The sequence below is a fragment of the Pan troglodytes genome, chromosome 15, assembly GCF_028858775.2.
Source record: "Pan troglodytes isolate AG18354 chromosome 15, NHGRI_mPanTro3-v2.0_pri, whole genome shotgun sequence".
NCBI classification, from domain to species: Eukaryota; Metazoa; Chordata; class Mammalia; order Primates; family Hominidae; genus Pan; species Pan troglodytes.
The window spans coordinates 68,277,119-68,303,470 of NC_072413.2; the positions used below are offsets into that span (position 1 = coordinate 68,277,119).

Sequence of the window (26,352 nt, forward strand, 5' to 3'; positions counted from 1 at the left end):
AAGCACCTTCTCTTGCTGGCCGTAAGGCCCACTTTAGGAGACTACAATAACAATATCAAAATCCTTTTTACATTCAACATTGCACCTGCCTATCAATATAATTTCAAGCAATGTTTATCCAATGGTGAAAAGCAACATATGCATGGTGGAAAATTTCCTAGTTGGAATTCAGAAAACAGGGCATGATAAAAAGGACTGGCAATCTGTTATTGGACTCCAAGGAAATCCCAGTAAATTGAGATTACATGTATCGCTCAAATTATAGAGAAAGAAGGCACTCTGTTCTTCATCTTTTAATTAATGATTGAGGCTGGGAAGCCAGACCACTTTCCTCTCTACACAGGTTCACTTACTAGGTTAAAGACATGAGCCTAGCTTCTCATCCAAGTATTTAAAGTGGCAAATGGGCCAGGAGCGGTGGCTTACACCTATAATCCCAGCACTTTGAGAAGCCAAGGCAGGAGGTTCAGTTGAGATTAGGAGTTTGAGATCAGCCTGGCCAATATGATGAAACCCCATCTCCACTAAAAATACAAAAATAGGCAGGTGTGGTGGCACACGTCTATCATTCCAGCTACTTAGGAGGCTGAGGCATGAGAATTGCTTGCGCCCGGGAGGCGGAGGTTGCAGTGAGCCAAGATTGCACCACTGCACTCCAGCCTGGGTGACAGAGCAAGACTCCGTCTCAAAAAAATAATTAAAATGGCAGTTGCCATTTTGCCCACACAGTTGGCTACTTCATGTTTTTGTGTATAGTAGCTATGTGGGCTACCACAAAAATAATGGGGAGAAAAGGAAGTAGCACTGATAGGGGAAAAACTTTGATTCCTACAAAAGAACAGAGATATAAAGGTCAGACTAACTTACTAACATTTCTGTTCTTTAGACAGAAAAACTATCTGTATGTAAATACACACACATATACACACAAATATATATACATGTATGTGTGTGTGTATATGGCAGATAGTATTTTCCAGAGATAGCTTCCATCCCACATTTTTTTATGCTATGTAACCTTGCTATTCTGCCACCAAGAGGTGGAATCTCAATTACCCTACCCTTGAATCTGGGCTTAGCTGGCCTTAGTGGTTGTTTGTAACTACCAGAGTGCAACAGAAATGAACCTGATTACTTCTGAGGTTAGGTAAAAATGTAAAATAAAATAATAAAATAAATAAATAAAATTTTAAAAAGCTTTCACCTGTTCACGTGGAACTAAGTCTCCAGATTTTACCTCCCAGAGAAGCTCTCTCTGGGAACCCAACCCTCTCCTAAGAGGCATCTGCCAGGCAAAAGCAATCGATCCACCGTGACATATTGCGGGTCCAGCCGGAAATTGGAACGTCAGCGTTTTCATTCTGGAACGCCTACGTGTAGTTGAGATTTAGGGACTTGAATCAGGTTCGCTGTCACCATCCAATTGATATGGAAACCGGTACTTCCCCTTTTCTAACATCTTCTCAGAACACTCCAAGGCACATAGCCACTCGATAAAATCAGCTAAGGAAAAAAGGTACTTTGAAGCTAGTACTCTAGCCTCTATGGCTATTTGTCAGATGGGAAGTTTAGCAAATTAATAAAAGCTATTTATAAAAATGTGAGGAAAGTTTAGGTTGAACCCTGATCAACAAACATAATGTCTTGCTATCATTGAACCATTAATGCAAATGCTTACACTAAAGCCAGGCACGGTGGTTCACGCCTGAAATCCCAGCAGGTGTGGTGGGTGGATTACCTGAGGTCAGGAGTTCGAGACTAGCCTGGCCAACATGGCAAAACTCCACCTCTACTAAAAATACAAAACTTAGCCGGGCGTGGTGGTGCACACCTGTAATCCCAGCACTTTGGGAGGCTGAGGCAGGAGAATCGCTGGAACACAGGAGGCGGAGGTTGCAGTGAGTTGAGATCGAGCCACTGCAGTCCAGCCTGGGCAACAGAGCAAGACTCGGTCTCAAAAAAAAGAAAAGAAAAGAAAAAGAAAAAAACAACAATGAATGCTTACACTTAGAAACGGTTTGTCATCTTCGTCTAGGAATGCCTATTTTCCATTCATTCAATGAACATCCAGCCCACCTTGTGCCCTGTGATTGGAAGGCTTTAGGAATACCGAGATGAAAAGATATGAGCCCTGTCTTAAAGAATCTAGTAATCTAATGGGCACCCGAATGAACGTTTGTCTACAGTGTTAGGTTAGGAAACAGCCCCAACACATGCCATTTGCCAGGGGGAGTCAGAGCCTCACCAGTTATTTGGGGTGACAATCATACAGAGTGCAAGTGACATATTTACCACGCTGTATCCCTGAAGTCTTTTCATCTGTCCCAGCTTCTCTATTGCCATTGAAAGGTTTCTGTTTTAATCCCTTGTCTTTCCACCTATTAGAGTGGACCCCCATTGAGTCTCCAGAGGAGAAACTCCTGATCTCTACACCCATGATTACAGGGTTAAAACAGAGAAAAAAGAAACTTCACTGTGATTCTCAAGTCTACCTTTGACACTGCTGAAAGTTACCAAAGAGAGATAAATAATTATGGGATTCTTCTGCTTTTGCCTGAAAGTGTTCACTCTGATTTTCTTAGCAAGGAATTTAAGGCCCTTTGTAATATGATGTTGATCTGCCTTTCTGCCACTGTTTCCCATTAACTTCATATTCCATCCTAGGGAAGACAACATTTCCTGAGTATACCATGAATTTCCACAACTTCAAAATGCAGCTCTAGTGAAATCAGGTTCATGACATTTTCCCCATTCTTCAGACAATGTAAATTACTCTCTCCTCAGAGCCTTTGACTCCTATATCTAGAAAGGCACTTATAGTCTATAAACACTTTTAACGTATAAATTGGTGCCTTGACTAAAGTATAAGCAATATGAAGACAGGAAAGAATCTTCCTCTTTGAATCGCCAGCATCTAGAAAAGTCCCTAGCATATGGCAAGTGTTTGATAAATGTCCTTTGAGTGAATGATGATGTAGATGATTTTAATAAGAGTGTTCTGTGCCAGTGCCTTGATCGAGTTGGTGCTGTGAATGAGTTTTGAGGTATATTTTGCTTGTTGGAAGGCAGTTTCTTTCCTGTTTAGGAAAAAAAGCAACTGTAATGAGCCAAAAAAAGAAAGGTGAATTGAGGTGTTAAGGCCTCTGGCTCTGTGTTGCCCACTAGAGGAGCCTGTACTCTGCCAAGCAGGGCCTGTTTAACATCCTTGGAGTGGCTCTCTTGAAGTAGGCACACTTTCTAGGGCACAAAAATTGACAATCACTGCAAAAAAGCTTATTACATGTTGGGAAACATTTCTGGAATTTCTGCATGGGATTATTCAAAACAAGCCTCTCCATAGCTGACTCGCTAGCTGTTTGTTTGTTTTTAGTGAAAGAAAATTTGTTAGAAAAGTAAAGGGATAAAGAATGGCTACTCCATAGGCAGAGCAGCCCCTAGCTGGTTTTTAACTTTCCTTCTCCTGCTGCTTGTGACACATCTCCATATTTCATTTGTTTGTTTCCTTATCTAGATGTGAAATGTAAGATCATCTGAAGGAGAGCTTTGGTTCAAGTCAAATGCATGCCTCAACCTAGCAGAGCCAAAGAGATACTTGTATGATGTAAGTCAGATTATGTCATTCTTCTGCTCAAAACTCTCCAATAAATAGCTCACCATTCCCTTCAGAGAAAAGCCAAAGGACTTAAAATGGCCAACAAAGCCTATGATCTGCACCCCCCTCCTCCCTCTACCTCACTTCATCTTTCTCCCTGACTCACTTGGTTTCAGTCCTACTTGCCTGATATGTTCCCTCAATTACACTCCCATTTCAGGACATTTGCACTGACTGTTTCCTCTGCCTGGACCCCACTTGCTCCAGCTTTGCACATGGCTACCTCCCTTACTTTCTTCAGGTGCTTGCTAAAATACCATCCTCTCAATGAGGCCTACCCTGAGCACCCTATTTAAAATTGTAACCTGCCGTTCCCTCCCCCTACAAGCTTTCAAATTTCGTCATCTTTTTTTAGTTTTTGCTATAACAATTAATCACTTTCTAATATACTAATTCTAATAAGAATTTACTTATTTATATATTTATTGCTTAACGTCTATATCTGTCTGTGAGAATATAAGGCCCATGAAGTCAGGGATCTTTTTCTGTTCTTAACATTGTTGTATTCCAAATGGGAGACTGTTGCTTGGCTCATGGTAATCACTCAGTTAATAGCTCTCACATTAATTAATCCTTGCCATCTCTTCTGTGCTGGAATTTGTCCATGATAGAAGCCTCCTGATCTGCCAGACCAGTGTTGTCCTAATATTTTATTCAGTCCAGAATCTGTAATGTTTTTATTGCCAATAAAGCATGTGAAAGGAAAATAAATCTTGGGTCCCCAAATCACTAAGCTAATACAACTCCTCTTTTTTGGAGTTTTACTTGCTTCCAACAAGGCAGGCAAGATTTCCTGTTTCCATGATGATGGAAGGCAGGTAATTCCTTTATGGAGTTTGAGCTCGCTTCCAACAGGGAAGATGAGGTTTTTTTCCTGCTTCTAAGGATGGTAGAGAGCAGTCTACAGCCTGAGACCCATCCCTAGGTAAGTACCTGAATTAGGGTTTGTCTTGGTTAAATTTAAGACTAACAACCAGCTACTCTTAATTTCTCCTTACCATTAGAGCACTCAGTGATCTTATAAGTTGTGCCATCGTTTGTTTTGCTTAACTGTTTTTTTGTTGTTTTGGTCTTTTTCCCATTGGGTTTGATCAACTCTATCTGACTTTATCAAATCCAAAGGAAGTTCCAAATTATGGGGAACAAGGCCTCTGAAGTGGCTAAATTCCCATACACACAAAAAAAGGTGGTATGGTGGGGGAGAAAAATGGCCAACCAAGGAAAACAAAAAGAGGAAAGGTTTTTTATTTTGACTACTACAGTAGCTTTATTTACATAACAAGGCCGCCTTTTTGCTAGCTAGGACAAACTGAAATGGATATTGCCCCGTACTGCAGTTTGATAGCTAAGGTTCTGCCTTCTTTTTTTTTCCACCACGACAGCCTGGGTTTGGTTCCTAAATCAAACTTTTTCCGGTTTGATACTTGGTACTGCTGAAATAGCAGCAATTTGTCCTAGCTGGAATATAGTAATGAGATTTAAAAAGATTTTTTTCAAAGGAGCTCAATGGTTAAAAGTCATCTTAATTAAAAGCTAATATCCAAGATGTGTGTGTGTATATGTGTGTGTGTGTGTGTGTGTGCGCGCGCGTGTTTGTATTTAAAAGGCCTTCATGGGGTTATTTTTTGTCCTCCTAAGACCCTGTCTTATTTTTGAGCAAAAGTTTTTTCCTCTCAGTTGAATGGATTTTGTTTTCTTCATTAATAGCTATTGCAACAGAGGCTACTCTGGGGTTTTTAAGAAAGGGTGTAATTTAGACACTTAGAAATGTCTTTGTTAAAAAAATTTTTTTAAGTGTACTGTAAAAGCATCACATGGTCTCACCTCAAAATAATTCCTCTGCTCAGAGCTCAGAGATCCAGTTAAAAAATAGTTTCATGCGCGTTCCTGTGAAGAGACCACCAGACAGGCTTTGTGTGAGCAAGATGGCTGTTTATTTCACCTGGGTACAGGGGGGCTGAGTCCAAAAAGAGAGTCAGTGAAGGGAGATAAGGGTGGGGCTGTTTTATAGGATTTGGGTAGATAAAGGAAAATTACAGTCAAAGGGGGGTTGTTCTCTGGCGGGCAGAGTGGGGGTCACAAGGTGCTCAGTAGGGGAGCTTTTGAGCCAGGATGAGCCAGGAGAAGGAATTTCACAAGACAATGTCATCAGTTAAGGCGGGGCAGGGCATTTTCACTTCTTTTGTGATTCTTCAGTTACTTCAGGCCATCTGGGCGAATATGACATTCCTGCCTTCTTATATTAATAAGAAAAATGAAGCAAAATAGTGTTGAAGTGTTGGGGCGGTGAAAATTTAGGGGGGTGGTATGGAGAGAGAGAATAAGCGATGTTTCTCAGGGCTGCTTCAAGTGGGATTAGGGGCAGCGTGGGAACCTAGAGTGGGAGAGATTAAGCCGAAGGGAGATCCTGTGGTAAGGGGTGATATTGTGGGGATGTTAGAAGAAACATTTGTCATATAGAATGATTGGTGATGGCCTGGATACGGTTTTGGATGAATTGAGAAACTAAACAGAAGATACAAGTTCTGAATAAAAGAAGGAGAAAAATGGGTATCAAAGGACTAAGAATTGGGAGGACCTAGGAAATCTAATTAGAGAGTGCCTAAGGGGGTTCAGCGTAATTACTTGCTTGGTTGGCAAGTTTTTGGGCTTTATCTTTGAGTTTTTTTATGTTGTCATACACCAGGCCAGATTGATTTAGGTAAAAACAACACTCTTCATTTAAGAAAATACAGAGTCCTCCTTTTTCAGCAGTGAGTAAGTCAAGGCCTCGGCAGTTTTGGAGGACAACTGCAGCTAAAGAGTCAACTTGGGCCTGGAGAACTGATAAAGTTTGTGATATGTCTGTGATGCTAGCAGAGAAGTCATTAGACAGGCTACGGAAGGTTGTGACAGAGGTTGAAATGCCTGCTATTTCAGTACCGAGAGCAATAGTGGAGGCAGAAAGTCTTAAACTGACTATCAAGGGAATTAGTGGAATAACTCTTTTTTGTCATGTCGGTGTCATGAGGGGAACAGGGAGCTCTTCAGTCCTATTTGCAAATTGAATTTTGGGGGTAAGGAAAACTAGTGTGCATGTGCCTGTCTAATTAGCAGGTAGACACATGTAGGTAGAGGATCTACAGAGGAAGAAGAGACCTTGTGCGAGGCAAAACTGGAGATGTAAAGTAAAAAGGTGAGAAGGAGTGCTGAAAGGGGTGTCTTGTCCTAGACTCCTAGGGATCCAGCTAGGGCGGCAGCTGTCAGAGGTTGTAATGGGGACTGATGGGGTAACTGCGTAGAGGGGGAGGTTCGATTTTCATGGTGTATGAGAAAACACTGAGTATCTATGAGCAACTTTTCACTGTTATTTTCGGGGCTGGGTATAAGTAAACAAGAAGAGGGCCTGGGAGGAGAGTCTGACGAGCAAGGGGAAGGTAGCTAAGGGTGGAGTGAAATACAGGGTAAGTGTCTTCTTAAGCAATAATTACTGCTAACGTTTTTAAGTTTGTATGTATTGATAGAGGGTTTGTCTGTAATATGGAGCTGGAAGGCTCTAATTGTTTCAGTGATGTGTGTAGTTGGGCTTCGGAGATGAAGAGTAAAGGAACATCAAGAAGGTGAAAGATTACCTAGGGGAATTCTAGTGGGTCTTTGCTGAGAGATACTTAAAGGAGCGGCCACAGGAATAGTAGTTTGTGTTGTGAGAGGTCTAAATATGGGGGGAGTAGAGTTAATATAAGGAGAAAGGTTTTTTAAATAAGTGCGGAGGAGGGCGGCAGCTTGCTGATCTGAAATGTCTGGGGAAGTGTTGCTGGACTTGTCTAGAAAGTAAATGAGTTCTTCAGGAGGGTAAAGGTGAGGGCTGTTAAAGGAAGTTCGGAGGTGTAAGGAGACAGGAGATGTTGCCTAGTCTGTCTGTAAGGCGGGGACAGCTGTGTAGGCACTGGAAGAAAGGGAAATGCAAAGCTAACAGTTGTTCGCTAAGGAGGGATTAGAAGCGGCTAGGAGAGAATGGGTAAGGTTGATAGTGTGGTGGAGATAGCTGGGGAGAGGTAAAGGGTGGCATAATAATGGGAATGAGAATAAGAGTGAGTATAAAAGTAAAGAATAGAACTTCATCAAGGTGGAAGTATTGGAGGGTGCCCTGCCAACAAAGATCATCTACCTACTTTAAGAGGGAATTAAGAGTGGCGGTTTGGGGATAGCACCAAGAGATATCAGCTGTGATGGCTTGAAGAAACAGTGTAAACTGGCAGTGTAAACAAGAGTAGGGCATTTATAAGTAGTTGAGAACGGAGAATAGGAGTATGACTAGACAGAAAATAGTAGGGATGACAGGTTTTTTTGGGGCTCGGCCTAAGTGGTGGGGGTGACTTCGTAAAGCCTTGTTGCAAAAAGTAGGGTAAGGACGAACAGACCTAATAGAATGAAGGGATGTATTAGGCTCATAAGGGTTATTACTGTTCTTCAGAAATACGAGTGAGTTTAAGGGAAGTAGGGGAGAGTACTTGCGACTTCCAGGAGGAAGAGGAGGGATTAGGCTGGCTGTCCAATGGACACAGCTTTATTCTGGAACGGTGAACTTAGTGGGGAGGATCCTGCAGGCAGACGGCAGTCGGGGTACTATAGATGACTAAGTAGGGTCCGGTCCATCAAGGTTGTAGAGTTTGAGGGGTCAGATTCTTAAGAACTGATCATCTAGCTAGGGTGTCTTCATATGGCTGGGGATCTGGAGTAGGCAAGCGAAGATTAGCAGCCTGGCGAATTTCCTGTCTAGCCTGTTGGAGGACTGGAAGATAGTCGCCTAGAGGGCTGGTGTCTGGGATGAGGTTGGGGCCAAGCAAGAAAGTGCATCCATATAAAAGTTCAAATGGACTGTACCTTGTAGCATCTCGAGGACAGGCTCTAATTCTGAGAAGGGCAAGAGGTAAAAGTCTTGCCCAAACTGTCTAATCTTTAATTTGGAGGCTGAGCTTGGTGAGGTGTGTCTTTAAAAGACTATTAGTCCCTTCTACCTTTCCTGAAGATTGAGGATGGTAAGGGATATGAAGGTTCCACTGAATGCTAAGAGCCTGAGAAACTGCTTGGGTGATTTGACTAGTAAAGGCTGGTCTGTTTTGAGACTGTATAGAGGTAGGAAGGCCTAACCGAGGAACTATGTTTGACAGAAGGGAAGAAATGACTGCGGTGGCCTTCTCAGACCCTGTAGGAAAGGCCTGTACTTATCCAGTGAAAGTGTCTATCTAGACTAAGAGGTATTTTAATTATCTGACTTGGGGCATGTTGAGTAAAGCTATTTGCCAGTCCTGGGTGGGGGCAAATCCTCAAGCTGGATGTGTAGGGAAGGGAGGGCGCGTGAATAATCCCTGAGAAGTAGTAGAATAGCAGATGGAACACTGAGAAGTTATTTCCTTGAGGATAGATTTCCACGATGGAAAGGAAATGAGAGGTTTTAAGAGGCCGGCTAGTGCCTTGTACTGTAGCATAGCCTGCCTTTGCTGGTGTGTGGCGATTAGGCCTGGTGGAACTGCCATCAATAAACCAAGTGTGATCAGGGTGAGAAACAGGGAAGAAGGAAATGTGGGAAATGGGGTGAACGTCAGGTGGATCACAGAGATGCAGTCATGAGGGTCAGGTGTGGTATCCGGAATAATGTGGGAGGCCAGATTGAAGTCCGGGCCAGGAACAATGGTAATTGTGGGAGACTCAACAAAGAGTGAGTACAGCTGAAGGAGCCGGGGAGCAGAAAGTATATGCGTCAGGTGTGAGGAAGAAAATAGATTTTGGAAATTATGAGAGCTATAGAGAGTGAGTTGAGCATAGTTTGTGATTTTAAGGGCCTCAAAGTATTAGGGCGGCAGCAGCCACTGCACGGAGACATAATGGCCAGCTTAAAACAGTAAGGTCAAGTTGTTTGGACAAAAAGGCTACAGGACGCAATCCTGGTCCTTGTGTAAGAATTGTGACTGCACAGCCCTGCACTTCAGCTGTGTGTAATGAAGAGGGTTGGGATGAGTCAGGGAGAGCTAGAGTGGGGGCAGTCTCTAAAGCTGTCTTCAAGGGATGGAAAGAGGAGTGGGGAAAGGATTTAGGATCTATGGGGTCAGCTAGGTTTCTTTTTGTGAGTTTATATAATGGTCTTGTTAGGATGGCAAAACTAGGTATCTAAAGGTGAAAGTATCTAACTATGCCGAGGAAGGAAAGGAGTTGTTGTTTTGTAGAAGGGGTTGGGGTTTGAGAGATTAGTCGGACACAATCAGCAGGGATCAGCAGGGAGAGCACGTGTGTTTTTATGAAGAATTATGCCGAGGTAGGTAACGGATGGAGAAGAAATTTGAGCTTTGGAGGGGGATACCTGATATCCTTTGGAGAATAAATGCTGAAGGAGCACAAGTGTGTCTTGTTGAGAAGATTCAAAGGAGGGGCTACAAAGAAGAAGGTCATCAATATATTGAATAAGGTGAGAAGCGGAGGGGTGGAAAGAAAGTAAATCATGAGAAAGAGCTTGGCTGAAGTAATGAAGGCTGTCCTTGAAACCTTGCGGCAGCACAGCCTAGGTAAGCTGCTGGGACTGATGGGTGTCAGGGTCAGTCCAGGTGAAAGCAAAGAGAGGCTGGGATGAGGGGTGCAGGGGAATAGTGAAAAAAGCATCTTTAAGATTAAGAACTGAATGGTGAGTTGTGGAGGAAGGTATTGAGGACAAAAGAGTTTACGGGTTGGGCACCACAGGGTGGATAGGCAAAACAATTTGGTTGATAAGGCGCAGATCCTGAACTAATCTGTAAGACTTGTCCGGTTTTTGGACAGGTAAAATGGGGGAATTGTAAGGAGAGTTTATAGGTTTTAGAAGCCCATGCTGTAGCAGGTGAGTGATAACAGGCTTTAATCCTTTTAAAGCGTGCTGTGGGATGGGATACTGGCGTTGAGCGGGGTAAGGGTGATTAGATTTTAATGGGATGGTAATGGGCATGTGATCGGTTGCCAGGGAAGGAGTAGAGATGTCTTACACTTGTGGGTTAAGGTGGGGGGATACGAGAGGAAGATGCGAAGGAGGGTTTGGATTGGGGAGAAGGGTGGCAATGAGATGTGGCTGTAGTCCAGGAATAGTCAGGGAAGCAGATAATTTGGTTAAAATATCTTGGCCTAATAAGGGAACTGGGCAGGTGGGGATAACTAAAAAAGAGTGCATAAAAGAGTGTTGTCCAAGTTGGCACTAGAGTGGGGGAGTTTTCAGGGGTTTTGAAGCTTGGCCGTCAATACTTACAACAGTTATCGGGGCAAGGGAAGCAGGCCTTTGAAAAGAAGGCAACATGGTGTGGGTAGCCTTCATATCGATTAGACAGGGGATGGACTTACCTTCTACTGTGAGAGTTACCTGAAGCTCAGCATCCGTGATGGTCTAGGGGGCTTCCGAGGCAATCGGGCAGCATCAATCTTCAGTCGCTAAGCCAAGCAGATCTGGGAAGGAGTCAGTAAGAGAGCCTTGGGCTAGAGCTTTAGGGGCTCTAGGAGTGGCTGCCGGATGAGCTGGGCAGTCTCTCTTCTAGTGGGTCCCTGCACAGATGGGACATGGCTTGGGAGGAATCCTGGGCTGCGGGCATTCTTTGGCCTAGTGGCCAGATTTCTGGCACTTGAAGCAAGATCCTGATGGAGGAAGTCTTGTAGGAATGCTTGACTGCTGTGGCTTAGGCATGTGCGGCTTAGGCATTTTGAAGTTCTTGTATGCTGGAGGTGTGGCCGGGTTTTGTCTCACAGCAGAGGCAAGTAATTGTAACTCAGAAATGCGTTGCCGTCTGGTTGCTTCCTCTCTATTATTGTACACTTTGAAGGCGAGGTTGATTAATTCCTGTTGTGGGGTTTGAGGGCCAGATTCTAATTTCTGAAGTTTTTTCTTAATGTCAGGAGTGGGTTTGGTGATAAAATGCATATTAAGAATAAGGCGGCCTTCTGGCTTTTCTGGGTCTAGGGCAGTATAGCGTCTAAGGGTTGCTGCTAAGCGGGCCATGAACTGGGCTGGGTTTTCATCTTTACCTTGGGTAGTTTCTTTAAGCTTGTCATAATTAACAGCTTTGTAAGCTACCTTTTTAAGCCCTTCAACTAGGCAGGAAATCATGTAATCTTGCCTAGCTATACCTGGGGAATTTGCCTGATAGTTCTATTGGGGATCCTCTTGGGGAACTGCTCTAATGCCTTCCTGGAGGTCTGGCTCGTGAAGCTGGTGGTTATTAGCGTGAGATTGGGCTAGAGAAAAAACTCTTTCCCTTTCATCTAGGGGGAGGGTAGAAGTCAGGATGACATTTAAGTCACTCCAGGTTAAACTGTAGGACAGAGAGATATTGGAATTCCCGTATATATTTAGTGGGGTCTGATGAGAAAGAGCCTAAACGCTGACTGATCTGAGAGAGGTCTGATAGAGAAAAAGGTACATGTACCTTGACTATGCCTTCAGCTCCCGCCACCTCTCTAAGAGGAAATGGTTGGGCAGGTGGGGAAGAACTAGTCGCAAACTAAATTGTAAGCCGGACCGGGTGTGAGGAGGGGAGGTGATAGAAGGATTATAGGGTGGAGGAGCAGAGGCTGAGGAAGAATTGGGACTTAGCTTGGCCTGGTGACGAGCAGCCTGGGGAGGAGGGGAAAGGTCAGATGGGTCTGTAGAAAAAGGAAGACTGGAAAGACTCAGTGACACTGGGTTTGGGACTGAGGGGACAGGCGGGAGGGAAAGAAGGAGGATTTGGGAGGAATCGCATTGGGAACAGAGACTAGGAGGGGAACGAAGTGTGAAAAATGCCTGGACATAAGGCACCTCAGACCATTTGCCTATTTTTCAACAAAAATTATTTAGGTCTTGTAAGGTGGAGAAATCAAAAGTGCCGTTTTCTGGCCATTTAGAGCCATTGCCAAGTTTGTATTGGGGCCAAGCAGTGTTGCAGAAGAAAATAAGGGGTTTAGGTTTTAGGTCAGGTGTGAGTTGAAGAGGTTTTGAGTTCTTGAGAACACAGGCTAAGGGAGAAGAAGGAGGAATGGAGGGTGGAAGGTTGTCCATAGTGAAGGAGGCAAGCCTAGAGAAAAGAGAGAGTAGAGACAAGGAGGGAAGGGGTTCGGGGGTTCTTACCCTCCAGAAAAGCGGGAAAGGGGTTGGGGCGCAGAAATAAGGGATTGGGGTACAGAGATAAGAGGTTGGGGCATGGAAATAAGGGATTGGGGCACAGAGATAAGAGGTCAGGGCACAGAAATAAGGGATTGGGTGCAGAGATAAGAGGTCAGGGCATGGAAATAAGGGAACGGGGCACAGAGATACAAGGTTGGGGTACTTGCCCTTCCTCCAGAAAAGCGGGACTTGCTAAGGGTGAAGGAGAAGGGGTTGGGGGTTTCTTGCCCCCCAGAATGGCGGAGAAGGGGTAGAGACACAGAGAGAAGGGGTTGGGGTACTTGCCCCTCCCCAAGAAAAGCAGGACTTGCTGCTAAGGGTGAAGGACCAAGGCAGGCGTCCCTGCGTGGTCTGACACCTCTGAAACCTGGGTGAATAATCAGGGATGCATCCCTGGAATGATTAAACACCAGGGGAAGGCTGCCTTCCCAGTCCGTGACCGGCGCCGGAGTTTTGGGTCCACGGATAAAACGTGTCTCCTTTGTCTCTACCAGAAAATGAAAGGAATTGAAATTAAAAGAAGGGAGAGATTGAAGTGTGGTGCCAAGATTGAAAGGAGAAAGAGGTTGAGGGATAGTGAGGGAGGTTGGAGAAGAGAGTAAAAAGAGGCCACTTACCGGATTTGAAATTGGTGAGATGTTTCTTGGGCTGGTTGGTCTGAGGACCTGAGGTTGTAGGTGGATCTTTCTCACGGAGCAAAGAGCAGGAGGACAGGGGATTGATCTCCCAAGGGAGGTCTCCCGATCAGAGTCATGGCACTGAATTTCGTGTGCGTCCATGTGAAGAGACCACCAAATAGTCTTTGTGTGAGCAACATGGCTATTTCACCTGGGTGCAGGTGGGCTGAGTCCAAAAAGAGTCAGTGAAGGGAGACAAGGGTGGGGCTGTTTTATAGGATTTGGGTAGATAAAGGAAAATTACAGTGAAAGGGGGGTTGTTCTCTGGCGGGCAGAGTGGGGGTCACAAGGTGCTCAGTAGGGGAGCTTTTGAGCCAGGATGAGCCAGGAGAAGGAATTTTGCAAGACAATGTCATCAGTTAAGGCAGGGCAGGGCATTTTCACTTTTTTGTGATTCTTTAGTTACTTCAAGCCATCTAGGCATATACATGCAAGTCACAGAAGATGCGATGGCTTGGCTTAGGCTCAGAGGCCTGACAGATAGTTCCTGTCTAAATAAAATTGGTCTCCTTATACAATCCTATGATAGATTTCTATGTTATGTTTGATTTGGCATCCATCTTTAATGTTCCTCTAGCACCACTAGCCTTTTTCTTTCTGTACCTTATGATGTAAATTTTGCTATTTGATTTTCACCTGAGTTGTTTCCTTTAATATGCACATTTAAGGCTTTTTATCTGACAACTGCCTTGAGTTATGAAACAGGTTATCAAGAATCTGAAAGTCTAAGATGAGGGGGAAAAAGGTCTTTATTAATCTATAAGATATTCTTCTATCAGCAAGCCTAATACATCTATGTATTTATGTGTTGTGTACACAACATTTCACTACTGAAAATATATGAGAGATCTAATTAATTGGCTAAATAAAAATAAAAGCACTTAAATCAAATACTTTATCCGAAAAAGGAAAGACTAGTCAAATGCTTTTTCAAGTTTATGAGACTTAAAATCATTAATAAATAAACTAGCTTTAAAATTATTGGTAAAGTAGTATTAGAAATGTCTTAAGAATTGCCAGCATACATTTTTATTTGCATTTATTAATCAAGCAATTTCATACTTATCCCTACCAAATACTATGAGGTGTCAGAATTTGGCACAGGGGTTACAAAACTATAAACCTAGCCTAATACAGAATAATCTTTGCTTGTGTGATCTTTAATAAATAAGACATTGATATTGGTTTAATGGAAATAACTACATCTTGAATTATTTAGTAAAACTAACATAACTTCTAATCTTGTGGCTTTAGGCAGCATAGTCCACAGGCAGTAAGGAGATTTGTTTTGGGAAAGGACTGTTACCATCTTTGTTTCAAAGCTAAACTATAAGTTCCTCCCAAAGTCCAGGAATGAATAAGGACAAGCTTGGAGGTTAGAAGCAAGATGGAGTAAGTTAGGTCATATATTTTTCACTGCCTCAGTTAGAATTTTGTAATGGCGAGTTTCATAACTTTAAATGATGACTATCATAGTTTTCATAAATAATCTAGGTAAATGAATAAAATAAAATAATTAGGTAAATATAATGGGATAAATACTTGTAGACAAATGTCATAATTTAGAATCTAAAGTTAAATTAAATGATATTTCATTATTTGGGTATTTTCCGATAAAAATATATTGTAGGAAAACATTCTTTCTAAAAAAAAGTGTCCTTTTTAAAAAGGTGAACAATTTTCGTCTAATTAAAAGCGTATTTAAAGGTTATGTATAAAACAAGTTTAAAGGAACCAGGAAATAGGGGAAATGTAAAGAACGGTATGAGATAAAGAGGCATTTTTTGGTAAGAAAGCTTAAAAAGAAATAATTTTACATGAGAAAGCATTGAAGCCATTTTTTAAAAATCATAACTGAGAAAATTATGACAATGAAAGATATCAGACCTAACTGACCCCATCTTGCTTCTAACCTCTAAACTGTCCTTGTTCATTCCTGGGCATAGGCCAAACTAGCTTTGGGAAGGGATTTAGTGTATAGTTTATATAATAGCCCTCCCCAAAAGGCTAAACTGTTCTTATAAAACAAATGAAAGGCCACCAGCCACCAAGTCAACATGAGAGGGGCTGGAATTCTAAATATTACCTGCCATTATTCCACAGGTCATTAGATTTACAACTTCCCCAATTACTCTTGAAGGTAACGTCACTATTGTGAACCTAAGATCGTCCTTTTGAGATATCTTTTCAGGTTTTTGCATTTTTAACAACCAGATGGCCCCACCTGGATCTGCCAACCAGTTCTGTGGCTCCCACCCAGGAACTGACTCAGCAGATGAGAACAGCCTGGACTCCCTATGATTTCATCCCCAAGCCAACCAATCAGCACTCCCAATTCACTGTCCCCATCCCCCACCCACCAAATTAATTTTAAAAACACAAATACCAGAGTTGTCAGGGAGACTGATTTGAGTAATAATAACATTCTGGTCTCCTGCACAGCCAGCTCTGCATTAATTACTCTTTATTACAATTGCCCTGTCTTGATAAATTGACTCTGTCTAGGCAGCAGATAAAGCGAACCCCTTGGGCAGTTACAGAATCTTGTATGGTAAATTTAGACGTAGAATAAAATGACTGGTTGTTTAAGAAAGAGGAATGTTCAGGATAAACCAGAAAGTCCAAACATATCATTAATGGTCTGTGTAAGTCACAATAAAAGGTTTTATTAAAAAAAACATTTATATGATCAAGTTATCTATAATTAAAGGGAAATTATAATGGTCTTTCTAGAGATTGGGCTTGATGTAAAAAAAAAAACACTTGTACACTAAAGAATTGATTAGAACAATAAAATTCCCTAAAGGGATTGATTTACTCTTAATAAATTATAAGAGATTTTAATTTTTTAACCCAAAGTTTAATGTTTAGTGCATCTTACTGTTTCTGGTTTTCTCTCCCCTTTTAAAAGGCATGAAATAATAACAATCTCCTTCAACTCATTTTCAGCTCATATTTTTTTTTCTTCAAGATCTGTTTGTTGTAGCCTGATGCTAACAATACTTTCTTAAAAATGTAAAGGAAATGTTTTCTTACAAAATAATATTATGTACATTGCAGAAGGTCTTTTTCCTTTTGGTAACTGGCCTAACAAATTTTACATTTTATTAAAATAATTTCTATATCATTATTATTAAAGTTTTGCTTTGCTTAGGAAAAAACTGAGATTAATTTTTTTTAAAAATTGAGGTTCTTACATCCATGTATCTTTCTGTATGTGATTTTAAAGTACTTGTGACATTAAGTTACAGGGCTTTGATACTTGGGTCTAAAAAGGACACCAAGTCTTGCTAAATCTTTTTTTTTTTTTTTGCCCTTTTTTAAATTATCCTTTAAGTTCTAGGGTACATGTGCACAACATTCAGGTTTGTTACATATGTATACATGTGCCAAGTTGGTGTGCTGCACCCATTAACTCGTCATTTACATTAAGTATTTCTCTTAATGCTATCCCTCCCCCATCCCCCAACTGTACAACAGGCCCCGGTTTGTGGTGTTCCCCACCTTGTGTCCAAGTGTTCTCATTGTTCAATTCCCACCTATGAGTGAGAACATGCAGTGTTTGGTTTTCTGTCCTTGCGATAATTTGCTCAGAATGATGGTTTCCAGCTTCATCTGTCTCCCTACAAAGGACATGAACTCATCCTTTTTTATGGCTTCATAGTATTCCATGGTGTATATGTGCCACATTTTCTTAACCCAGTCTATCACTGATGGACATGTGGGTTGGTTCCAAGTCTTTGCTATTGTGAATAGTGCCGCAATAAACATACGTGTGCATGTGTCTTTATAGTAGCATGATTTATAATCCTTTGGGTATATACCCAGTAATGGGATGGCTGGGTCAAATAGTATTTCTAGTTCTAGATCCTTGAGGAATTGCCACACTGTCTTCCACAATGGTTGAACTAGTTTACAGTCCTACCAACAGTGTAAAAGTGTTCCTATTTCTCCACATCCTCACCAGAACCTGTTGTTTTCCTGACTTTTTAATGATCGCCATTCTAACTGGTGTGAGATGGTATCTCATTGTGGTTTTGATTTGCATTTCTCTGATGGCCAGTGATGATGAGCATTTTTTCATGTGTCTGTTGGCTGCATAAATGTCTTCTTTTGAGAAGTGTCTGTTCATATCCTTTGCCCACTTTTTGATGGGGTTGTTTGATTTTTTCTTGTAAATTTGTTTAAGTTCTTTGTAGATTCTGGATGCTAGCCTTTCTTCAGATGGGTAGATTGTAAAAAATTTTCTCCCATTCTGTAGGTTGCCTGTTCACTCTGATGGTAGTTTCTTTTGCTGTGCAGCAGCTGTTTAGTTTAATTAGATCCCATTTGCCAATTTTGGCTTTTATTGCCATTGCTTTTGGTATTTTAGTCATGAAGTCCTTGCCCATGCCTATGTCCTGAATGGTATTGCCTAGGTTTTCTTCTAGGGTTTTTATGGTTTTAGGCCTAACATTTAAGTATTTAATCCATCTTGAATTAATTTTGGTTTAAGGTGTAAGGAAGGGATCCAGTTTCAGCTTTCTACATATGGCTAGCCAGTTTTCCCAGCACCATTTATTAAATAGGGAATCCTTTCCCCATTTCTTGTTTTTGTCAGGTTTGTCAAAGATCAGATGGTTGTAGATATGTGGTATTATTTCTGAGGGCTCTGTTCTGTTCCATTGGTCTATATCTCTGTTTTGGTACCAGTACCATGCTGTTTTTTTTACTGTAGCCTTGTAGTATAGTTTGAAGTCAGGTAGCATGATGCCTCCAGCCTTGTTCTTCTGGCTTATGATTGCCTTGGCAATGTGGGCTCTTTTTTGGTTCCATATGAACTTTAAAGTAGTTTTTTCCAATTCTGTGAAAAAAAGTCATTGGTAGCTTGATGGGGATGGCATTGAATCTATAAATTATCTTGGGCAGCATGGCCATTTTCATGATACTGACTCTTCCTATCTGTGAGCATGGAATGTTCTTCTATTTGTTTGTGTCCTCTTTTATTTTGTTGAGCAGTGGTTTGTAGTTCTCCTTGAAGAGGTCCTTCACGTCCCTTGTAAGTTGGATTCCTAGGTATTCTCTTTGAAGTAATTGTGAATGGGAGTTCACTCATGATTTGGCTCTCTGTTTGTCTCTTATTGGTGTATAGGAATGCTTGTGATTTTTGCACATTGATTTTGTATCCTGAGACTTTGCTAAAGTTACTTATCAGCTTAAGGAGATTTTGGGCTAAGACGATGGGGTTTTCTAAATATACAATTATGTCATCTGCAATCAGGGACAATTTGATTTCCTCTTTTCCTAACTGAATACCCTTTATTTCTTTCTCCTGCCTGATTGCCCTGGTCAGAACTTCCAACACTATGTTGAATAGGAGTGGTGAGAGAGGGCATCCCTGTCTTGTGCCAGTTTTCAAAGGGAATGCTTCCAGTTTTTGCCCATTCAGTATGATATTGGCTGTGGGTTTGTCATAAATAGCTCTGATTATTTTGAGATACGTCCCATCAATACCTAGTTTATTGAGAGTTTTTAGCATGAAGGGCTGTTGAATGCTTTTTCTGCATCTATTGAGATAATCATGTGGGGCTTTTTTTTGGTTTTTGTTTTTGAGACAGAGTCTCGCTTTGTTGCCCAGGCTGGAGGGCAGTGGCACGATCTTGGCTCACTGCAAGCTCCGCCTCCCAGGTTCACGCCATTCTCCTGCCTCAGCCTCCTGAGTAGCTGCAACTACAGGCACCCACCACCACACCCAGCTAATTTTTTGTATTTTTAGTAGAGATGGGGTTTCACCATGTTAGCCAGGATGGTCTCAATCTCCTGACCTCGTGATCTGCCCACCTTGGCCTCCCAAAGTGTTGGGACTACAGGCGTGAGCCACCACGCCCAGCCCCAATCGTGTGGTTTTTGTCTTTGGTTCTGTTTATATAATGGATTACGTTTATTGATTTGCATATGTTAAACCAGCCATGCATCCCAGGGATGAAGCCAACTTGATCATGATGGATAAGCTTTTTGATGTGCTGCTGGATTCAGTTTGCTAGTATTTTATTGAGCATTTTCACTTCAATGTTCATCAGGGATATCAGTCTACAATTCTCTTTTTTTGTTGTGTCTCTGCCAGGCTATGGTATCAGGATGATGCTGGCCTCATAAAATGAGTTAGGGAGAATTCCCTTGTTTTCTATTGATTGGAATAGTTTCAGAAGGAATGGTACCAGCTCCTCTTTGTACCTCTGGTAGAATTCGGCTGTGAATCCATCTGGTCCTGGACTTTTTTTCGTTGGTAGGCTATTAATTATTACCTCAATTTCAGAGCCTGTTATTGGTCTATTCAGGGATTCAACTTCTTCCTGGTTTAGTCTTGGGAGGGTGTATGTGTCCAGGAAAGTAGATTTTCTAGTTTATTTGCATAGAGGTGTTTATAGTATTCTCTGATGGTCATTTGTATTTCTGTGGGATTGGTGGTGACATCCCCTTTATCATTTTTTATTGAGTCTATTTGATTCTTCTCTCTTTTCTTCTTTATTAGTCTTGCTAGTGGTCTATCAATTTTGTTGATCTTTTCAAAAAACCAGCTCCTAGATTCATTGATTTTTTGAAGGGTTTTTCATGTCTCTATCTCCTTCAGTTCTGGCTCTGATCTTAGTTATTTCTTGCCTTCTGCTAGCTTTTGAATGTGTTTGCTCTTGCTTCTCTAGTTCTTTTCATTGTGATGTTAGGGTGTCAATTTTAGATCTTTCCTGCTTTCTCTTGTGGGCATTTAGTGCTATAAATTTCCCTCTACACACTACTTTAAATGTGTCCCAGAGATTCTGGTACGTCGTGTCTTTGTTCTCATTGGTTTCAAAGAACATCTTTATTTCTGCTTTCACTTAGTTATTTACTCAATAGCCATTCAGGAGCAGGTTGTTCAGTTTCCATGTAGTTGAGCGGTTTTGAGTGAGTTTCTTAATCCTGAGTTCTAATTTGATTGCACTGTGGTCTGAGAGACAGTTTGTTATAATTTCTGTTCTTTTACATTTGTTGAGGAGTGCTTTACTTCCAACTATGTGGTCAATTTTGGAATAAGTGCCATGTGGTGCTGAGAAGAATGTATATTCTGTTGATTTGGGGTGGAGAGTTCTGTAGAAGTCTATTAGGTCTGCTTGGTGCAGAGCTGAGTTAAAGTCCTGGATATCCTTGTTAACTTTCTGTCTCATTGATCTGTCTAATGTTGACAGTGGAGTGTTAAAGTCTTCCATTATTATTGTGTGGAAGTCTAAGTCTCTTTGTAGGTCTCTAAGGACTTGCTTTATGAAGCTGGGTGCTCCTGTATTGGGTGCATATATATTTAGGATAGTTATCTCTTCTTGTTGAATTGATCCCTTTACCATTATGTAATGGCCTTCTTTGTCTCTTTTGATCTTTGTTGGCTTAAAGTCTGTTTTATCAGAGACTGGGATTGCAACCCCTGCTTTTCTTTTGCTTTCCATTTGCTTGGTAGATCTTCCTCCATCCCTTTATTTTGAGCCTATGTGTGTCTCTGCACATGAGATGGGTCTCCTGAATACAGCACACTGATGATGCATCTTGACTCATTATCGAATTTGCCAGTCTGTGTCTTTTAATTGGGGCATTTAGCCCATTTACATTTAAGGTTAATATTGTTATATGTGAATTTGATCCTGTCGTTATGATGTTAGCTGGTTATTTTGCTTGTTAGTTGATGCAGTTTCTTCCTAGCATCAATGGTCTTTACAATTTGGCATGTTTTTGCAGTGGCTGGTACCAGTTGTTCTTTTTCATGTTTAGTGTTTCCTTCAGGAGCTCTTGTAAGGCTGGTGGTGACAAAATCCCTCAGCATTTGCTTGTCTATAAAGGATTTTATTTCTCCTTCACCTATGAAGTTTGGCTGGATATGAAATTCTGGGTTGAAAATTATTTTCTTTAAGAATGTTGAATATTGGCCCCCACTCTCTTCTGGCTTGTAGAGTTTCTGCTGAGAGGTCCGCTGTTAGTCTGATGGGCTTCCCTTTGTGGGTAACGCGACCTTTCTCTCTGGCTGCCCTTAACATTTTTTCTGTCATTTCAACCTTGGTGAATCTGACAATTATGTGTCTTGGGGTTGCTCTTCTCAAGGAGTATCTTTATGGCATTCTCTGTATTTCCTGAATTTCAATGTTGGCCTGCCTTGCTAGGTTGGGGAAGTTCTCCTGGATAATATCCTGAAGAGCATTTTCCAACTTGGTTCTCCCCGTCACTTTCAGGTACACCAATCAGACAAAGATTTGGTATTTTCACATAGTCCCATATTTCTTGGAGGATTTGTTCATTTCTTTTAACTCTTTTTTTCTCTAAACTTCTCTTCTCACTTCATTTCATTCATTTGATCTTCAGTCACTGATACCCTTTCTTCCATTTGATCTAATCGGCTGCTGAAGCTTATGCGTGCATCATGTAGTTCTCGTGCCATGGTTTTCAGCTCCATCAGGTCATTTAAGGTCTTCGCTACGCTATTTATTCTAGTTATCCATTTGTCTAATCTTTTTTCAATGTTTTTAGCTTCTTTGCGATGGGTTTGAACATCCTCCTTTAGCTCGGAGAAGTTTGTTTTACTTACTGATCTTTTGAAGCCTACTTCTGTCAACTTGTCAAAGTCATTCTCCGTCCAGCTTTGTTCCATTGCTGGTGAGGAGCTGCATTCTTTTGGAGGAGAAGAGGTGCTCTGACTTTTAGAATTTTCAGCTTTTCTGCTCTGGTTTCTCCCCATCTTTGTGGTTTTATCTACCTTTGGTCTTTGATGATGGTGACCTACAGATGGGGTTTTGGTGTGGATGTCCTTTTTATTGATGTTGATCCTATTCCTTTCTGTTTGTTAGTTTTCCTTCTAACAGTCAGGACCCTCAGCTGCAGGTCTGTTGGAGTTTGCTGGAGGTCCTCTCCAGACCCTGTTTGCCGGGCTATCACTAGCGGAGGCTGCAGAACAGCAAATATTGCAGAACAGCAAATGTTGCTGCCTGATCCTTCCTCTAGAAGCTTCGTCTCAGAGGGGCACCCGGCTGTATGAGGTGTCAGTCGGCCCCTACTGGGAGGTGTCTCCCAGTTAGGCTATTCGGGGGTCAGGGACCCACTTGAGGAGGCAGTCTGTCAGTTCTCAAATCTCAAACTCCGTGCTGGGAGAACCACTACTCTCTTCAAAGCTGTCAGACAGGGACGTTTAAGTCTACAGAAGTTTCTGCTCCCTTTTGTTCAGCTGTGCCCTGACCCCAGAGGTGGAGTCTACAGAGGCAGGCAGGCCTCCTAGAGCTGCAGTGGGCTCCACCCAGTTCAAGCTTCCCGGCCACTTTGTTTACCTAGTCAAGCCTCAGCAATTGCAGACGCCCCTCCCTCAGCCTCACTGCCACCTTGCAGTTCAATCTCAGACTGCTGTGTTAGCAGTGAGCAAGGCTCCATGGGCATGGGACCCTCCAAGCCACGCATGGGATATAATCTCCTGGTGTGCCGTTTGCTAAGACCATTGGAAAAGCGCAGTATTAGGGTGGGAGTGTCCCGATTTTCCAGGTACTGTCTGTCACGGCTTCCCTTTGCTAGGAAAGGGAATTCTCCGAACCCTTGTGCTTCCAGGGTGAGGTGATACCCCGCCCTTCTTTGGCTCACACTCACATGGGCTGCACCCACTGTCCAACAAGTCCCAGTGAGATGAACCTTGTACCTCAGTTGGAAATGCAGAAATACCCATCTTCTGCGTCACTCACACTGGGAGCTGTAGACTGGAGCAGTTCCTATTCGGCCATCCCTTTCTAACTCTTAAACACTGACAGCAATTAAAGCCTCATCTTCAGGCCCCATAGAAGATGCCAATCAAAATAAACTACATTCTTGAGACACAGGCCCAGAAATTAAAGCCATTCAACTCCACAAGGCCCAGGGACTATTGTGGAAGAGGTGGGCATGTGAGATTGTGAGGGCTGATTTTAAGAGATAAAATAAGTTCAGTTTCTCTACAAATTAACCATTAATGTCAAAGTCACACCTCTGCAAGACTAGCATATGGGTAACATTTGAAAAACAAATTTAATTGGCTTCATGCTGTTTTTATTAGGGCTTATTATTTGGAAAATTAAGTCTTCTCTCTCAAAGAATGAAGGTTTTCTCTTTTTTGAAATCCTTATCACTTTGGTTAAATGAATGACTTACTTTACAATGGCCTGTAATCCCATTTTGTGATATCAAGTGTTTTATTTATTTATTAATTATTATTATTATTATTATTACTTTTTAAAATGGAGTCTCGCTCTGTTGCCCAGGTTGGAGTGCAATGGCATGATCTCAGCTCACTGCAACCTCTGCCTCCTGTGTTCAAGCGATTCTCCCGCCTCAGCCTTCCAAGTAGCTGGGACTACAGAAGTGCACCACCACACCTGGCTAATTTTTTGTATTTTTAGTGGAGATGGGGTTTCACCATATTAGCCAGGCTGGTCTCAAACTCCTGACCTCAGGTGACCCACTCACCTTGGCCTCCCAAAGTGCTGGGACTACAGGAATGAGCCACCATGCCTGGCCTGGTATCAAGTATTTTAAACCTTTGATATTTGACGAACTTTCCAAAATCAAATTATACATTGTCATTTCTGACCTAATTAATCCTTTAAGATATTATTAGTAGGATCCCTAAAGTCAAAAAAATGACATGTTTGGCTTATTTGATATAGAAATTATACAGGAAGCATTGTCAAATATGAAATGGTGTTTGGTTTTTCTTTGGGCCATATTTGTATAAATATGTTGCTGGTATGTGTTCCAAAATTATGGGAAACTCCTATAATTCTGATATGACTTAGTGTATGTTATCAGTAATAATTATAATTGTTATGTTAAATTATTGTGTGACACAGAGGTAACAAATTTCCTTGTCAATTGTGTCTTTGACTATGGCTGCCCTTCTTGTCTTGTTTTGGTCCTCTTTAGAAGGTGGTTTTATAATCAGCTATAAAACTCTTAACAGGTGCTCTTGAATGCAGTTTTCTGATAGCTTTGGAGATTGTGACATCAGAATAGAGGAGAAACTTTCAGGGCTCATAGAGAGTTGAAATGCTCCTGAATATCAAACAGAATAGGAATTAACTGCATGGACTAAACTAATAGAATAAAACGTTGCTGATCCTTTGTTTTGTTTTTCAGAGTCAAAAAGACTTTTAAGCTATTTACAGCTTTTAACAATTGAGTAAAGTATATTCCCTTTGTTTCTCTCTACCTGATTTCTACATAATTTGGGAACTATTTGTGAATATTCTTTTTTTTTATTTTTTTATTTTTTTATTTTTTATTTTTTTGAGATGGAGGCTTGCTCTGTCACCCAGGCTGGAGAGCAATGACGTGATCTCAGCTCACTGCAACCTCTGCCTCTCGGGTTCAGGCAATTCTGCTGCCTCAGCCTCCCGAGTAGCTAGGACTACAGGCACCCACCACCACGCCTGGCTAATTTTTATATTTTTAGTAGAGGTGGGGTTTCACCATATTGGCCAGGCTGGTCTCAAACTCCTGATCTTGTGATCCACTCGCCTCGGCGTCCCAAAGTGCTGGGATTACAGGTGTGAGCCACTGCACCTGGCCTGTGAGTATTCTTAATTTATGATAATAGTTATTTGCATAAGTACAATAAGAATCTGTTTTCATTTGTAACAGGACACAATTGGAGAAACTGGTTATTTTACCAAGGCTTTGACTGGAATGGTGTGCTTTCCTTTAAGGAATCAAACTTGACTTATGGAGCCAATATAAGCCCCTTGGAAAAACTGGCCTTATATCTTTGTCTGCACAGTCCCTGTACAGGGTTCCTGACCTGTGGTAAGTAAAGAATGTCACTTTCTGACAGGCTCAGGAGCCCCAAGTTTATCTTGGAACCTGAAGAAGAGAGGAATTCACCCAACTCATAAGTATTTGATGGTCCAAATCCATGGCTGGGCTCAGCTTTAAAAAAGTCTTATGTGAGATTCCTTCTATGGAACAAAGTTCCATCAAAGCCAATTTAAAAGCGTATGTAAAAAATAAATAATTATTCTTGCTGCACTATATACAAATAATCAAGCCAAGTATAATAAAGCAAATCAGTCCTACCATGATTTGTCTTTTGTAAAAATGGAAAACTGGAGAGAGAAAAATTATATTTCAAAAACTGTAGTACACTTAATATGGTTTGGCTGTGTCCCCACCCAAATCTCATCTTGAATTGTAGCTCCCATAATTCCCACACGTTGTGGGAAGGACCTGGTGGGAGATAATTGAATCATGTTGTTGGGGGCAGTTTCCCCCATACTGTTCTCATGGTAGTGAATAAGTCTCATGAGATCTGATGGTTTTATAAGTGGAAATCCCTTTTGCTTGGTTCTAATTTTCTCTTGTCTGCCGCCATGTAGGACATGACTTTTGCCTTCTGCCATGATTGTGAGACCTCCCCAGCCACATGAAACTGTGAGTCCATTAAACCCCTTTTTCTTTATAAATTACTCAGTCTTGGGTATGTCTTTATCAGCAGCATGAAAATGGATGAATACAACACCTGTTGTTAGATTCTAGTCTTGTCTAATGTTTTTCAATTTTTATTATTTTCTACAGTTTGGACTGAATTCTAATTTTTCTTGGCTACAAGCCTGCAAAATAATGTTTTCCATTTTTTCCTTCTTTTTTTCCCCCATTTTTCCTAATTTGGAACCACCAAAAACTAAGCTGTGCTTTTGTAAAGCCCTGTGAACTGAAGCTAGACAACTAAACTTCAGAAGAAAGTAACAGCAACCTGTTTACATACATAAGCCACTTTCATACCTGCCTACTGATATATGGACTTCATAGTAATGTGGCCTATATTGATTTCCCAGGATTGTTCTTTAGTTTGATGTTGCTTTTCTCCCTTCCTCCCCCTATTTTCTCTTCAT

General features: G+C 41.6%; 1 long non-coding RNA gene and 1 pseudogene across 6 annotated transcripts in view; one reads left to right on the forward strand and one right to left on the reverse strand.

Annotated features, from left to right (window-relative positions):
• The window catches only part of LOC104002090 (uncharacterized), an 87,853-nt gene that overhangs the window by 32,434 nt on the left and 29,067 nt on the right, over window positions 1-26,352 (forward strand). For all 6 annotated transcript variants that reach the window (XR_010151190.1, XR_010151188.1, XR_010151189.1 and 3 more), the window contains 2 exons: window positions 3,512-3,601; window positions 25,837-25,891. This is a non-coding gene — a long non-coding RNA (uncharacterized LOC104002090). The remainder of the gene's footprint in view (window positions 1-3,511; window positions 3,602-25,836; window positions 25,892-26,352) is intronic.
• On the reverse strand, window positions 4,415-11,064 carry LOC129136930 (uncharacterized; annotated as a pseudogene).